The sequence below is a fragment of the Amblyomma americanum genome, chromosome 3, assembly GCF_052857255.1.
Source record: "Amblyomma americanum isolate KBUSLIRL-KWMA chromosome 3, ASM5285725v1, whole genome shotgun sequence".
Taxonomy (NCBI): Eukaryota; Metazoa; Arthropoda; class Arachnida; order Ixodida; family Ixodidae; genus Amblyomma; species Amblyomma americanum.
Window position 1 is genome coordinate 8653911 of NC_135499.1, and position 17004 is coordinate 8670914.

Consider the following 17004-nt stretch of genomic DNA (forward strand, 5'->3'; position numbering starts at 1 on the left):
TGCGGAGAAGCTCGCGCGTGGTGATCATGTCCGAACCACAGCCGGGTCTTCAAGGTAGTTCTCGTCCTGAGGAGTATCACGCGACCGCTCTCTAGGCACTCAGCCGTCGTGTGGCAAGGAGCTTACCTCCCACTGCGCCCAACTTGGCGGCTTCGACGGAGCAGCAACAAAGTGCGGCGCTTCATCGGGCACTAGCATCGAATCATTGCGCAATTACGAACTGGCACTCAATATGTTCACACGTTCAAATATAGCCCTTACCTCCAGCGCATCCGTTCAGAGAGTATTCAGTGTAGCTGCTAATCTCTTCACGAGGAAACGTAGGAAAAGTAGCAAAGAAATTCATAGCGGGAAATTCAACCGCTACAAGAACAACGTCACAGAGGGGTACACAGCGCTACAAGCAACTGCAATGTTGTTATTTAGAGGCAACAATATTTATTTATTTATTCATTCATTCATTTATACACAAAACCTACAGCGCCTCACCTGGGGCATTGCTGTAGGGGGAAACATCATAAAACCAACAGATGAAATGCAGTAACTGAGTCAAATGATACAATATACTGAGAAAACCCATGGACAATGGGAGGAAAGGCAAAAATGAAAAGAACGTTGCAGAAAGACAAACACACCCGCGACAGACGCGGAGAAAATGACATTCTAAAGACAGCACTGTTTTAGCAACGCAAAACTAGAACGCAATGCACTAGGATAAGAAATATTGCTACACTGATATTAACCGCGATATAATAAGTCATTTTAACTTAATATAATCATATTAACAGGTCGTTTCGCAAAGTGTTGTAAAAATATGTGGGAGGGGAAGCAGCAATTTGTGCAGGCGGACTGTTCCAATCATGTATTGTTCGTGGGAAAACACTGTATTTGAATGTGTTAACTCGGGAACTGTACTCGGGCACTTCTAGTGCGGGCGGAAAGGCAACTTGGCTCATGTATTTCTCTTTTGGAATACCAGTTTTGTCATTAAGCACATTATAGAAGAAAGAGAGTCTCAAATATTTTCTTCTTTTTCCAATGTAACCGTCCAACCGACTTGTCGCGCAAACGAGAAGAGCTTTCTTCGAAATTAAAATCTCCAGAGACAAACCTAGCCGACCGTTTTCGAACATGCTCCAGTTCCCCAATAGTCTGTTCTGTATGCGGGTCCCAAGCGGTGCCAGTGCGCATTCAAGTGCAGGGCGTACGTTGGACATGAATAACGTCTCCTTGAGTGCAACTAGCGCATCCCTAATGTTCCGTCGGAGGAAATTTAATATGTGGCTGGCTTTAGCCGATACATAATTGACATGTGTATTCCATGGCAGGTCAGCCGAGAAAAAGACTCCCAAGTATTCTTTATAAGTTGGAACAGCAGATCTGTCTGCGCTGTCAAGAAAATAGACTGGAGAAATTTTCGTAAACCGGGCGAGATTACATTTGGAGAGCTTTAACGCCATATTCCATTTTTCGCACTAAGGGAACATGGAGTTGAGGTCATGTTGCAAAGTAGCTGCGTCTGCTTCCGAAGAAATGTTTCGGTAGATACAGCAGTCGTTAACAAAACAAGTTGTGTGTGCGTGCGTGTGCGTGCAGCGTGCGTGCGCGCGTGTATGTGTGGCGTATGTGTGTGTGTGCGCGTGTGTGCGTGTGCAGCGTGCGTGCGTGTGTATGTGATGTGTGTGTGTGTGCGCGCGTGTGCGTGTGTGCAGCGTGTGCGTGCGTGCGTGTGTGTGTGTGTGTGTGTGTGTGTGTGTGTGTGTGTGTGTGTGTGTGTGTGTGTGTGTGTGTGTGTGTGTGTGTGTGTGTGTGTGTGTGTGTGTGTGTGTGTGTGTGTGTGTGTGTGTGTGTGTGTGTGTGTGTGTGTGTGTGTGAAGGAAGCCAACAGTCACCGAAACCAGGGTGCAGAGGGCAATGTCCCTGGGGGCTTCCTTCATGTTTGTCATACGAGCCCCTCATTTGTTTTGCCTTGTTTGCTATATATATATATATATATATATATATATATATATATATATATATATATATATATATATATATATATATATAGTCATGAAGTGTTGACTGCAGTCCGGAGAGCAGAAAGGCTGCGAAAATGGTGTCTAAACAAAACTCTTTATTTGGGCTGACTTGCGCCCACAATGGATTGAATCACTCGGCGGTCGTCGAAGAGAATGCCCGCCGCTGTCGGCCGTGCTCAATTTGAAGCTGATAGCGAACATTCGAGATAAAGCGTGCAAAGTTACTACAACATTTGAAGAAATAGGAGACGCCGACCAGTCAGAAAAGGTCCGTTCTTGACGTTTCGGCTTCCCTGTGGAAGCCGAAACGTCAAGAACGAACCTTTTTTCACTAGTCGGCGTCTCTTATTTTTTCAAGCTATTTTTTCATCGCGTCCCTTATTTTTTCGGCTTCCACACGGAAGCCTTGTTCACAATTGTGAACAAGGCTTCCGTGTGGAAGCCGAAACGTCAAGAACGAAACTTTTTTCACTAATCGGCGTCTCTTATTTTTTCAAATGTACGCTCCCGGCAAGACGGGATTCCGTCACACGCTCAACTTCTTACTACAACATTCTGGAACAACGTAGAATCAGCTTCGCCTGGATGCGATTAATCGAGATAGATCTGGTCGTGTCTTTCATCGCAAACAAAGCGATAAAGCGGCGTGCCGGTAGCTTTGCAGAATGAACAAACACAGCAAAGATTCGCAGCAATATATATATATATATATATATATATATATATATATATATATATATATATATATATATATATATATAGTTCAGTTAAGTATAGTTAATTTAAGGGAAATGAGGGGCTCGTTTGACAAATACATGAAGGAAGCCAACCGTCACCGAAACCAAGGTGCATTGGGGAATGTCTTTTTTTAGTTTATATTGCGGATTAGTGGGAGAAAAATACTTCAATTAAGCTTTGATTTAAAGAAAACTACTTATAAAGCAGCAGAAAAAACAACCATGCCGCCGGTGGGATCCGAACCCACGACCTCCGAATATCGCGTCCGGTGCTCTTACCAACTGAACTATGGCGACGGCTGTCCAATCTGCTGCTCTCGTGGGTATTTATGTTTATTGCGTGTAAGCGAACCTTGAGAGTGTTCACCAGCGCCACCCTTGTCCATAGCGGCGGACGTAGCACGTCCTGTATTACCGCGAGTGTGACGTGGAACATCTAACGGCGAGCGCGGACACTGTGCTAGAGCCCTCTTATGCTACCTATGGCATCAAGACTGCCAGAACCGAGACCCTCGTTAAGCTATTAGCAGACAAGTTAAGGGAAATGAGGGGCTCGTTTGACAAATACATGAAGGAAGCCAAGAGTCACCGAAACCAAGGTGCATTGGGGAATGTCTTTTTTTAATTTATAGTGCGGATTAGTGGGAGAAAAATACTTCAATTAAGCTTTGATTTAAAGAAAACTACTTATAAAGCAGTAGAAAAAACAACCATGCCGCCGGTGGGATCCGAACCCACGACCTCCGAATATCGCGTCCGGAGCTCTTACCAACTGAGCTATGGCGACGGCTGTCCAATCTGCTGCTCTCGTGGGTATTAATGTTTATTGCGTGTAAGCGAACCTTGAGAGTGTTCACCAGCGCCACCGTCGTCCATAGCGGCGGACGTAGCACGTCCTGTATTACCGCGAGTTTGACGTGGAACGACATCTAACAGCGAGGGCGGACACTGTGCTAGAGCCCTCTTATGCTACCTATGGCATCAAGACTGCCAGAACCGAGACCCTTGTTAAGCTATTAGCAGACAGGTTAAGGGAAATGAGGGGCTCGTTTGACAAATACATGAAGGAAGCCAACAGTCACCGAAACCAAGGTGCATTGGGAATGTCTTTTTTTAATTTATAGTGCGGATTAGTGGGAGAAAAATACTTCAATTAAGCTTTGATTTAAAGAAAACTACTTATTAAGCAGCAGAAAAACAACCATGCCGCCGGTGGGATCCGAACCCACGACCTCCGAATATCGCGTCCGGTGCTCTTACCAACTGAACTATGGCGACGGCTGTCCAATCTGCTGCTCTCGTGGGTATTTATGTTTATTGCGTGTAAGCGAACCTTGAGAGTGTTCACCAGCGCCACCCTTGTCCATAGCGGCGGACGTAGCACGTCCTGTATTACCGCGAGTGTGACGTGGAACATCTAACGGCGAGCGCGGACACTGTGCTAGAGCCCTCTTATGCTACCTATGGCATCAAGACTGCCAGAACCGAGACCCTCGTTAAGCTATTAGCAGACAAGTTAAGGGAAATGAGGGGCTCGTTTGACAAATACATGAAGGAAGCCAAGAGTCACCGAAACCAAGGTGCATTGGGGAATGTCTTTTTTTAATTTATAGTGCGGATTAGTGGGAGAAAAATACTTCAATTAAGCTTTGATTTAAAGAAAACTACTTATAAAGCAGTAGAAAAAACAACCATGCCGCCGGTGGGATCCGAACCCACGACCTCCGAATATCGCGTCCGGAGCTCTTACCAACTGAGCTATGGCGACGGCTGTCCAATCTGCTGCTCTCGTGGGTATTAATGTTTATTGCGTGTAAGCGAACCTTGAGAGTGTTCACCAGCGCCACCGTCGTCCATAGCGGCGGACGTAGCACGTCCTGTATTACCGCGAGTTTGACGTGGAACGACATCTAACAGCGAGGGCGGACACTGTGCTAGAGCCCTCTTATGCTACCTATGGCATCAAGACTGCCAGAACCGAGACCCTTGTTAAGCTATTAGCAGACAAGTTAAGGGAAATGAGGGGCTCGTTTGACAAATACATGAAGGAAGCCAACAGTCACCGAAACCAAGGTGCATTGGGAATGTCTTTTTTTAATTTATAGTGCGGATTAGTGGGAGAAAAATACTTCAATTAAGCTTTGATTTAAAGAAAACTACTTATAAAGCAGCAGAAAAAACAACCATGCCGCGGGTGGGATCCGAACCCACGACCTCCGAATATCGCGTCCGGTGCTCTTACCAACTGAACTACGGCGACCGCTGTCCAATCTGCTGCTCTCGTGGGTATTTATGTTTATTGCGTGTAAGCGAACCTTGAGAGTGTTCACCAGCGCCACCCTTGTCCATAGCGGCGGACGTAGCACGTCCTGTATTACCGCGAGTGTGACGTGGAACATCTAACGGCGAGCGCGGACACTGTGCTAGAGCCCTCTTATGCTACCTATGGCATCAAGACTGCCAGAACCGAGACCCTCGTTAAGCTATTAGCAGACAAGTTAAGGGAAATGAGGGGCTCGTTTGACAAATACATGAAGGAAGCCAACAGTCACCGAAACCAAGGTGCATTGGGAATGTCTTTTTTTAATTTATAGTGCGGATTAGTGGGAGAAAAATACTTCAATTAAGCTTTGATTTAAAGAAAACTACTTATAAAGCAGCAGAAAAAACAACCATGCCGCCGGTGGGATCCGAACCCACGACCTCCGAATATCGCGTCCGGAGCTCTTACCAACTGAGCTATGGCGACGGCTGTCCAATCTGCTGCTCTCGTGGGTATTAATGTTTATTGCGTGTAAGCGAACCTTGAGAGTGTTCACCAGCGCCACCGTCGTCCATAGCGGCGGACGTAGCACGTCCTGTATTGCCGCGAGTTTGACGTGGAACGACATCTAACGGCGAGGGCGGACACTGTGCTAGAGCCCTCTTATGCTACCTATGGCATCAAGACTGCCAGAACCGAGACCCTTGTTAAGCTATTAGCAGACAAGTTAAGGGAAATGGGGGGCTCGTTTGACAAATACATGAAGGAAGCCAACAGTCACCGAAACCAAGGTGCATTGGGAATGTCTTTTTTTAATTTATAGTGCGGATTAGTGGGAGAAAAATACTTCAATTAAGCTTTGATTTAAAGAAAACTACTTATAAAGCAGCAGAAAAAACAACCATGCCGCCGGTGGGATCCGAACCCACGACCTCCGAATATTGCGTCCGGAGCTCTTACCAACTGAGCTATGGCGACGGATGTCCAATCTGCTGCTCTCGTGGGTATTAATGTTTATTGCGTGTAAGCGAACCTTGAGAGTGTTCACCAGCGCCACCGTCGTCCATAGCGGCGGACGTAGCACGTCCTGTATTACCGCGAGTTTGACGTGGAACGACATCTAACGGCGAGGGCGGACACTGTGCTAGAGCCCTCTTATGCTACCTATGGCATCAAGACTGCCAGAACCGAGACCCTCGTTAAGCTATTAGCAGACAAGTTAAGGGAAATGAGGGGCTCGTTTGACAAATACATGAAGGAAGCCAAGAGTCACCGAAACCAAGGTGCATTGGGGAATGTCTTTTTTTAATTTATAGTGCGGATTAGTGGGAGAAAAATACTTCAATTAAGCTTTGATTTAAATAAAACTACTTATAAAGCAGTAAAAAAAACAACCATGCCGCCGGTGGGATCCGAACCCACGACCTCCGAATATCGCGTCCGGAGCTCTTACCAACTGAGCTACGGCGACGGCTGTCCAATCTGCTGCTCTCGTCGGTATTTATGTTGATTGCGTGTAAGCGAACCTTGAGAGTGTTCACCAGCGCAACATCCCATAGCGGCGGACGTAGCACGTCCTGTATTACCGCGAGTGTGACGTGGAACGCCATCTAAAGGCGAGGGCGGACACTGTGCTAGAGCCCTCTTATGCTACCTATGGCATCAAGACTGCCAGAACCGAAACCCTCGTTAAGCTATTAGCAGACAAGTTAAGGGAAATGAGGGGCTCGTTTGACAAATACATGAAGGAAGCCAACAGCAACCGAAGCCAAGGTGCATTAGGGAATGTCTTTTTTTAATTTATAGTGCGGATTAGTGGGAGAAAAATACTTCAATTAAGCTTTGATTTAAAGAAAACTACTTATAAAGCAGCAGAAAAAACAACCATGCCGCCGGTGGGATCCCAACCCACGACCTCCGAATATCGCGTCCGGTGCTCTTACCAACTGAGCTACGGCGACATCTGTCCAATCTGCTGCTCTCGTGGGTATTTATGTTTATTGCGTGTAAGCGAACCTTGAGAGTGTTCACCAGCGCCACCCTCGTCCATAGCGGCGGACGTAGCACGTCCTGTATTACCGCGAGTGTGACGTGGAACGACATCTAACGGCGAGGGCGGACACTGTGCTAGAGCCCGCTTAAGCTACCTATGGCATCAAGACTGCCAGAACCGAGACCCTCGTTAAGCTATTAGCAGACAAGTTAAGGGAAATGAGGGGCTCGTTTGACAAATACATGAAGGAAGCCAACAGTCACCGAAACCAAGGTGCATTGGGGAATGTATTTTTTTAATTTATAGTGCGGATTAGTGGGAGAAAAATACTTCAATTAAGCTTTGATTTAAAGAAAACTACTTATAAAGCAGCAGAAAAACAACGATGCCGCCGGTGGGATCCGAACCCACGCCCTCCGAATATTGCGTCCGGTGCTCTTAGCAACTGAGCTACGGCGACCGCTGTCCAATCTGCTGCTCTCGTGGGTATTTATGTTTATTGCGTGTAAGCGAACCTTGAGAGTGTCACCAGCGCCACCCTCGTCCATCGCGGCGGACGTAGCACGTCCTGTATTACCGCGAGTGTGACGTGGAACGACATCTAACGGCGAGGGCGGACACTGTGCTAGAGCCCTCTTATGCTAACTGTGGCATCAAGACTGCCAGTACCGAGACCCTCGTTAAGCTAAAAGCAGACAAGTTAAGGGAAATGAGGGGCTCGTTTGACAAATACATGAAGGAAGCCAACAGTCACCGAAACCAAGATGCATTGGGAATGTCTTTTTTTTTTAATTTATAGTGCGGATTAGTGGGAGAAAAATACTTCAATTAAGCTTTGATTTAAAGAAAACTACTTATAAAGCAGCAGAAAAACAACCATGCCGCTGGTGGGATCCGAACCCATGACCTCCGAATATCGCGTCCGGTGCTCTTACCAACTGAGCTACGGCGACGGCTGCCCAATCTGCTGCTCTCGTGGGTATTTATGTTTATTGCGTGTAAGCGAACCTTGAGAGTGTTCACCAGCGCCACCCTCGTCCAGAGCGGCGGACGTACCACGTCCTGTATTGCCGCAATTGTGACGTGGAACGACTTCTAACGGCGAGGGCGGACAGTGTGCTAGACCCTCTTATGCTGCCTATGGCATCAAGGCTGCAAGAACCGAGACCCTCGTTAAGCTTTTAGCAGACAAGTTAAGGGAAATGAGGTGCTCGTTTGACAAATACATGAAGGAAGCCAACAGTCACCGAAACCAAGATGCATTGGGGAATGTCTTTTTTTAATTTATAGTGCGGATTAGTGGGAGAAAAATACTTCAATTAAGCTTTGATTTAAAGAAAACTACTTAAAAAGCAGCAGAAAAACAACCATGCCGCCCATGGGATCCGAACCCACGACCTCCGAATATCGCGTCCGGTGCTCTTACCAACTGAGCTACGGCGACGGCTGTCCAATCTGCTGCTCTCGTCGATATTTATGTTTATTGCGTGTAAGCGAACCTTGAGAGTGTTCACCAGCGCAACCCTCCATAGCGACGGACGTAGCACGTCCTGTATTACCGCGAGTGTGACGTGGAACGACATCTAACGGCGAGGGCGGACACTGTGGTAGAGCCCTCTTATGCTACATATGGCATCAATACTGCCAGAACCGAAACCCTCGTTAAGCTATTAGCAGACAAGTTAAGTGAAATGAGGGGCTCGTTTGACAAATACATGAAGGAAGCCAACAGTCACCGAAACCAAGGTGCATTGGGAATGTCTTTTTTTTAATTTATAGTGCGGATTAGTGGGAGAAAAATACTTCAATTAAGCTTTGATTTAAAGAAAACTACTTATAAAGCAGCAGAAAAAACAACCATGCCGCCGGTGGATTCCGAACCAACGACCTCCGAATATCGCGTCCGGTGCTCTTACCAACTGAGCTATGGTGACGGCTGTCCAATCTGCTGCTCTCGTGGGTATTAATGTTTATTGCGTGTAAGCGAACCTTGAGAGTGTTCACCAGCGCCGCCGTCGTCCATAGCGGCGGACGTAGCACGTCCTGTATTACCGCGAGGGTGACGTGGAACATCTAACGGCGAGCGCGGACACTGTGCTAGAGCCCTCTTATGCTACCTATGGCATAAAGACTGCCAGAACCGAGACCCTTGTTAAGCTATTAGCAGACAAGTTAAGGGAAATGAGGGGCTCGTTTGACAAATACATGAAGGAAGCCAACAGTCACCGAAACCAAGGTGCATTGGGAATGTCTTTTTTTAATTTATAGTGCGGATTAGTGGGAGAAAAATACTTCAATTAAGCTTTGATATAAAGAAAACTACTTATAAAGCAGCAGAAAAAACAACCATGCCGCCGGTGGGATCCGAACCCACGACCTCCGAATATCGCGTCCGGTGCTCTTACCAACTGAACTACGGCGACGGCTGTCCAATCTGCTGCTCTCGTGGGTATTTATGTTTATTGCGTGTAAGCGAACCTTGAGAGTGTTCACCAGCGCCACCCTTGTCCATAGCGGCGGACGTAGCACGTCCTGTATTACCGCGAGTGTGACGTGGAACATCTAACGGCGAGCGCGGACACTGTGCTAGACCCTCTTCTGCTACCTATGGCAACAAGACTGCAAGAACCGAGACCCCCGTTAAGCTATTAGCAGACAAGTTAAGGGAAATGAAGGGCTCGTTTGACAAATACATGAAGGAAGCCAACAGTCACCGAAAGCAAGGTGCATTGGGGAATGTCTTTTTTTAATTTAAAGTGCGGATTAGTGGGAGAAAAATACTTCAATTAAGCTTTGATTTAAAGAAAACTACTTATAAAGTAGCAGAAAAACAACCATGCCGCCAGTGGGATCCGAACCCACGACCTCCGATTATCGCGTCCGGTGCTCTTATCAACTGAACTACGGCGACAGCGGTCCAATCTGCTGCTATCGTGGGTATTTATGTTTATTGCGTGCAAGCGAACCTTGAGAGTGTTCACCAGCGCCACCGTCGTCCATAGCGGCGGACGTAGCACGTCCTGTATTACCGCGAGTGTGACGTGGAACGACATCTAACGGCGAGGGCGGACACTGTGCTAGAGCCCTCTTATGCTACCTATGGCATCAAGACTGCCAGAACCGAGACCCTCGTTAAGCTATTAGCAGACAAGTTAAGTGAAATGAGGGGCTCGTTTGACAAATACATGAAGGAAGCCAACAGTCACCGAAACCAAGGTGCATTGGGAATGTCTTTTTTTTAATTTATAGTGCGGATTAGTGGGAGAAAAATGCTTCAATTAAGCTTAGATTTAAAGAAAACTACTTAAAAAGCAGCAGAAAAACAACCATGCCGCCCATGGGATCCGAACCCACGACCTCCGAATATCGCGTCCGGTGCTCTTACCAATTGAGCTACGGCGACGGCTGTCCAATCTGCTGCTTTCGTCGGTATTTATGTTTATTGCGTGTAAGCGAACCTTGAGAGTGTTCACCAGCGCAACCTCCCATAGCGGCGGACGTAGCACGTCCTGTATTACCGCGAGTGTGACGTGGAACGACATCTAACGGCGAGGGCGGACACTGTGCTAGAGCCCTCTTATGCTACCTATGGCATCAAGACTGCCAGAACCGAAACCCTCGTTAAGCTATTAGCAGACAAGTTAAGGGAAATGAGGGGCTCGTTTGACAAATACATGAAGGAAGCCAACAGCAACCGAAGCCAAGGTGCATTGGGGAATGTCTTTTTTTAATTTATAGTGCGGATTAGTGGGAGAAAAATACTTCAATTAAGCTTTGATTTAAAGAAAACTACTTATAAAGCAGCAGAAAAAACAACCATGCCGCCGGTGGGATCCCAACCCACGACCTCCGAATATCGCGTCCGGTGCTCTTACCAACTGAGCTACGGCGACATCTGTCCAATCTGCTGCTCTCGTGGGTATTTATGTTTATTGCGTGTAAGCGAACCTTGAGAGTGTTCACCAGCGCCACCCTCGTCCATAGCGGCGGACGTAGCACGTCCTGTATTACCGCGAGTGTGACGTGGAACGACATCTAACGGCGAGGGCGGACACTGTGCTAGAGCCCGCTTAAGCTACCTATGGCATCAAGACTGCCAGAACCGAGATCCTCGTTAAGCTATTAGCAGACAAGTTAAGGGAAATGAGGGGCTCGTTTGACAAATACATGAAGGAAGCCAACAGTCACCGAAACCAGGGTGCATTGGGGAATGTATTTTTTTAATTTATAGTGCGGATTAGTAGGAGAAAAATACTTCAATTAAGCTTTGATTTAAAGAAAACTACTTATAAAGCAGCAGAAAAACAACCATGCCGCCGGTGGGATCCGAACCCACGCCCTCCGAATATCGCGTCCGGTGCTCTTAGCAACTGAGCTACGGCGACCGCTGTCCAATCTGCTGCTCTCGTGGGTATTTATGTTTATTGCGTGTAAGCGAACCTTGAGAGTGTCACCAGCGCCACCCTCGTCCATAGCGGCGGACGTAGCACGTCCTGTATTACCGCGAGTGGGACGTGGAACGACATCTAACGGCGAGGGCGGACACTGTGCTAGAGCCCTCTTATGCTAACTGTGGCATCAAGACTGCCAGTACCGGGACCCTCGTTAAGCTAATAGCAGACAAGTTAAGGGAAATGAGGGGCTCGTTTGACAAATACATGAAGGAAGCAAACAGTCACCGAAACCAAGATGCATTGGGAATGTCTTTTTTAATTTATAGTGCGGATTAGTGGGAGAAAAATACTTCAATTAAGCTTTGATTTAAAGAAAACTACTTATAAAGCAGCAGAAAAAACAACCATGCCGCGGGTGGGATCCGAACCCATGACCTCCGAATATCGCGTCCGGTGCTCTTACCAACTGAGCTACGGCGACGGCTGCCCAATCTGCTGCTCTCGTGGGTATTTATGTTTATTGCGTGTAAGCGAACCTTGAGAGTGTTCACCAGCGCCACCCTCGTCCAGAGCGGCGGACGTACCACGTCCTGTATTGCCGCGATTGTGACGTGGAACGACTTCTAACGGCGAGGGCGGACAGTGTGCTAGACCCTCTTATGCTGCCTATGGCATCAAGGCTGCAAGAACCGAGACCCTCGTTAAGCTAATAGCAGAAAAGTTAAGGGAAATGAGGGGCTCGTTTGACAAATACATGAAGGAAGCCAACAGTCACCGAAACCAAGATGCATTGGGAATGTCTTTTTTTTTAATTTATAGTGCGGATTAGTGGGAGAAAAATACTTCAATTAAGCTTTGATTTAAAGAAAACTACTTATAAAGCAGCAGAAAAAACAACCATGCCGCTGGTGGGATCCGAACCCATGACCTCCGAATATCGCGTCCGGTGCTCTTACCAACTGAGCTACGGCGACGGCTGCCCAATCTGCTGCTCTCGTGGGTATTTATGTTTATTGCGTGTAAGCGAACCTTGAGAGTGTTCACCAGCGCCACCCTCGTCCAGAGCGGCGGACGTACCACGTCCTGTATTGCCGCAATTGTGACGTGGAACGACTTCTAACGGCGAGGGCGGACAGTGTGCTAGACCCTCTTATGCTGCCTATGGCATCAAGGCTGCAAGAACCGAGACCCTCGTTAAGCTTTTAGCAGAGAAGTTAAGGGAAATGAGGTGCTCGTTTGACAAATACATGAAGGAAGCCAACAGTCACCGAAACCAAGATGCATTGGGGAATGTCTTTTTTTAATTTATAGTGCGGATTAGTGGGAGAAAAATACTTCAATTAAGCTTTGATTTAAAGAAAACTACTTAAAAAGCAGCAGAAAAACAACCATGCCGCCCATGGGATCCGAACCCACGACCTCCGAATATCGCGTCCGGTGCTCTTACCAACTGAGCTACGGCGACGGCTGTCCAATCTGCTGCTCTCGTCGGTATTTATGTTTATTGCGTGTAAGCGAACCTTGAGAGTGTTCACCAGCGCAACCCTCCATAGCGACGGACGTAGCACGTCCGGTATTACCGCGAGTGTGACGTGGAACGACATCTAACGGCGAGGGCGGACACTGTGGTAGAGCCCTCTTATGCTACATATGGCATCAATACTGCCAGAACCGAAACCCTCGTTAAGCTATTAGCAGACAAGTTAAGTGAAATGAGGGGCTCGTTTGACAAATACATGAAGGAAGCCAACAGTCACCGAAACCAAGGTGCATTGGGAATGTCTTTTTTTTAATTTATAGTGCGGATTAGTGGGAGAAAAATACTTCAATTAAGCTTTGATTTAAAGAAAACTACTTATAAAGCAGCAGAAAAAACAACCATGCCGCCGGTGGGATCCGAACCCACGACCTCCGAATATCGCGTCCGGTGCTCTTACCAACTGAGCTATGGTGACGGCTGTCCAATCTGCTGCTCTCGTGGGTATTAATATTTATTGCGTGTAAGCGAACCTTGAGAGTGTTCACCAGCGCCGCCGTCGTCCATAGCGGCGGACGTAGCACGTCCTGTATTACCGCGAGTGTGACGTGGAACATCTAACGGCGAGCGCGGACACTGTGCTAGAGCCCTCTTATGCTACCTATGGCATAAAGACTGCCAGAACCGAGACCCTTGTTAAGCTATTAGCAGACAAGTTAAGGGAAATGAGGGGCTCGTTTGACAAATACATGAAGGAAGCCAACAGTCACCGAAACCAAGGTGCATTGTGAATGTCTTTTTTTAATTTATAGTGCGGATTAGTGGGAGAAAAATACTTCAATTAAGCTTTGATATAAAGAAAACTACTTATAAAGCAGCAGAAAAAACAACCATGCCGCCGGTGGGATCCGAACCCACGACCTCCGAATATCGCGTCCGGTGCTCTTACCAACTGAACTACGGCGACGGCTGTCCAATCTGCTGCTCTCGTGGGTATTTATGTTTATTGCGTGTAAGCGAACCTTGAGAGTGTTCACCAGCGCCACCCTTGTCCATAGCGGCGGACGTAGCACGTCCTGTATTACCGCGAGTGTGACGTGGAACATCTAACGGCGAGCGCGGACACTGTGCTAGACCCTCTTCTGCTACCTATGGCAACAAGACTGCAAGAACCGAGACCCGCGTTAAGCTATTAGCAGTCAAGTTAAGGGAAATGAAGGGCTCGTTTGACAAATACATGAAGGAAGCCAACAGTCACCGAAAGCAAGGTGCATTGGGGAATGTCTTTTTTTAATTTAAAGTGCGGATTAGTGGGAGAAAAATACTTCAATTAAGCTTTGATTTAAAGAAAACTACTTATAAAGTAGCAGAAAAACAACCATGCCGCCAGTGGGATCCGAACCCACGACCTCCGATTATCGCGTCCGGTGCTCTTATCAACTGAACTACGGCGACAGCGGTCCAATCTGCTGCTATCGTGGGTATTTATGTTTATTGCGTGCAAGCGAACCTTGAGAGTGTTCACCAGCGCCACCGTCGTCCATAGCGGCGGATGTAGCACGTCCTGTATTACCGCGAGTGTGACGTGGAACGACATCTAACGGCGAGGTCGGACACTGTGCTAGAGCCCTCTTATGCTACCTATGGCATCAAGACTGCCAGAACCGAGACCCTCGTTAAGCTATTAGCAGACAAGTTAAGTGAAATGAGGGGCTCGTTTGACAAATACATGAAGGAAGCCAACAGTCACCGAAACCAAGGTGCATTGGGAATGTCTTTTTTTTAATTTATAGTGCGGATTAGTGGGAGAAAAATACTTCAATTAAGCTTAGATTTAAAGAAAACTACTTAAAAAGCAGTAGAAAAACAACCATGCCGCCCATGGGATCCGAACCCACGACCTCCGAATATCGCGTCCGGTGCTCTTACCAATTGAGCTACGGCGACGGCTGTCCAATCTGCTGCTCTCGTGGGTATTTATGTTTATTGCGTGTAAGCGAACCTTGAGAGTGTTCACCAGCGCCACCCTCGTCCATAGCGGCGGACGTAGCACGTCCTGTATTACGGCGAGTGTGACGTGGAACGACATCTAACGGCGAGGGCGGACACTGTGCTAGAGCCCGCTTAAGCTACCTATGGCATCAAGACTGCCAGAACCGAGATCCTCGTTAAGCTATTAGCAGACAAGTTAAGGGAAATGAGGGGCTCGTTTGACAAATACATGAAGGAAGCCAACAGTCACCGAAACCAAGGTGCATTGGGGAATGTATTTTTTTAATTTATAGTGCGGATTAGTGGGAGAAAAATACTTCAATTAAGCTTAGATTTAAAGAAAACTACTTAAAAAGCAGCAGAAAAACAACCATGCCGCCCATGGGATCCGAACCCACGACCTCCGAATATCGCGTCCGGTGCTCTTACCAATTGAGCTACGGCGACGGCTGTCCAATCTGCTGCTTTCGTCGGTATTTATGTTTATTGCGTGTAAGCGAACCTTGAGAGTGTTCACCAGCGCAACCTCCCATAGCGGCGGACGTAGCACGTCCTGTATTACCGCGAGTGTGACGTGGAACGACATCTAACGGCGAGGGCGGACACTGTGCTAGAGCCCTCTTATGCTACCTATGGCATCAAGACTGCCAGAACCGAAACCCTCGTTAAGCTATTAGCAGACAAGTTAAGGGAAATGAGGGGCTCGTTTGACAAATACATGAAGGAAGCCAACAGCAACCGAAGCCAAGGTGCATTGGGGAATGTCTTTTTTTAATTTATAGTGCGGATTAGTGGGAGAAAAATACTTCAATTAAGCTTTGATTTAAAGAAAACTACTTATAAAGCAGCAGAAAAAACAACCATGCCGCCGGTGGGATCCCAACCCACGACCTCCGAATATCGCGTCCGGTGCTCTTACCAACTGAGCTACGGCGACATCTGTCCAATCTGCTGCTCTCGTGGGTATTTATGTTTATTGCGTGTAAGCGAACCTTGAGAGTGTTCACCAGCGCCACCCTCGTCCATAGCGGCGGACGTAGCACGTCCTGTATTACCGCGAGTGTGACGTGGAACGACATCTAACGGCGAGGGCGGACACTGTGCTAGAGCCCGCTTAAGCTACCTATGGCATCAAGACTGCCAGAACCGAGATCCTCGTTAAGCTATTAGCAGACAAGTTAAGGGAAATGAGGGGCTCGTTTGACAAATACATGAAGGAAGCCAACAGTCACCGAAACCAGGGTGCATTGGGGAATGTATTTTTTTAATTTATAGTGCGGATTAGTAGGAGAAAAATACTTCAATTAAGCTTTGATTTAAAGAAAACTACTTATAAAGCAGCAGAAAAACAACCATGCCGCCGGTGGGATCCGAACCCACGCCCTCCGAATATCGCGTCCGGTGCTCTTAGCAACTGAGCTACGGCGACCGCTGTCCAATCTGCTGCTCTCGTGGGTATTTATGTTTATTGCGTGTAAGCGAACCTTGAGAGTGTCACCAGCGCCACCCTCGTCCATAGCGGCGGACGTAGCACGTCCTGTATTACCGCGAGTGGGACGTGGAACGACATCTAACGGCGAGGGCGGACACTGTGCTAGAGCCCTCTTATGCTAACTGTGGCATCAAGACTGCCAGTACCGGGACCCTCGTTAAGCTAATAGCAGACAAGTTAAGGGAAATGAGGGGCTCGTTTGACAAATACATGAAGGAAGCAAACAGTCACCGAAACCAAGATGCATTGGGAATGTCTTTTTTAATTTATAGTGCGGATTAGTGGGAGAAAAATACTTCAATTAAGCTTTGATTTAAAGAAAACTACTTATAAAGCAGCAGAAAAAACAACCATGCCGCGGGTGGGATCCGAACCCATGACCTCCGAATATCGCGTCCGGTGCTCTTACCAACTGAGCTACGGCGACGGCTGCCCAATCTGCTGCTCTCGTGGGTATTTATGTTTATTGCGTGTAAGCGAACCTTGAGAGTGTTCACCAGCGCCACCCTCGTCCAGAGCGGCGGACGTACCACGTCCTGTATTGCCGCGATTGTGACGTGGAACGACTTCTAACGGCGAGGGCGGACAGTGTGCTAGACCCTCTTATGCTGCCTATGGCATCAAGGCTGCAAGAA

At 47.6% G+C, this 17004-nt stretch overlaps 1 protein-coding gene and 2 non-coding genes across 13 annotated transcripts in view; all 3 read right to left on the reverse strand.

Annotated features, from left to right (window-relative positions):
- The window catches only part of LOC144124442 (glycoprotein-N-acetylgalactosamine 3-beta-galactosyltransferase 1-like), a 611040-nt gene that overhangs the window by 39002 nt on the left and 555034 nt on the right, over positions 1-17004 (reverse strand). The window lies entirely within an intron of this gene.
- On the reverse strand, positions 5926-5999 carry TRNAL-CAA (transfer RNA leucine (anticodon CAA)). The gene has a single exon. It is a non-coding gene; the product is annotated as a tRNA-Leu (tRNA).
- Positions 7401-7474, reverse strand: TRNAL-CAA (transfer RNA leucine (anticodon CAA)). Its single transcript has one exon. It is a non-coding gene; the product is annotated as a tRNA-Leu (tRNA).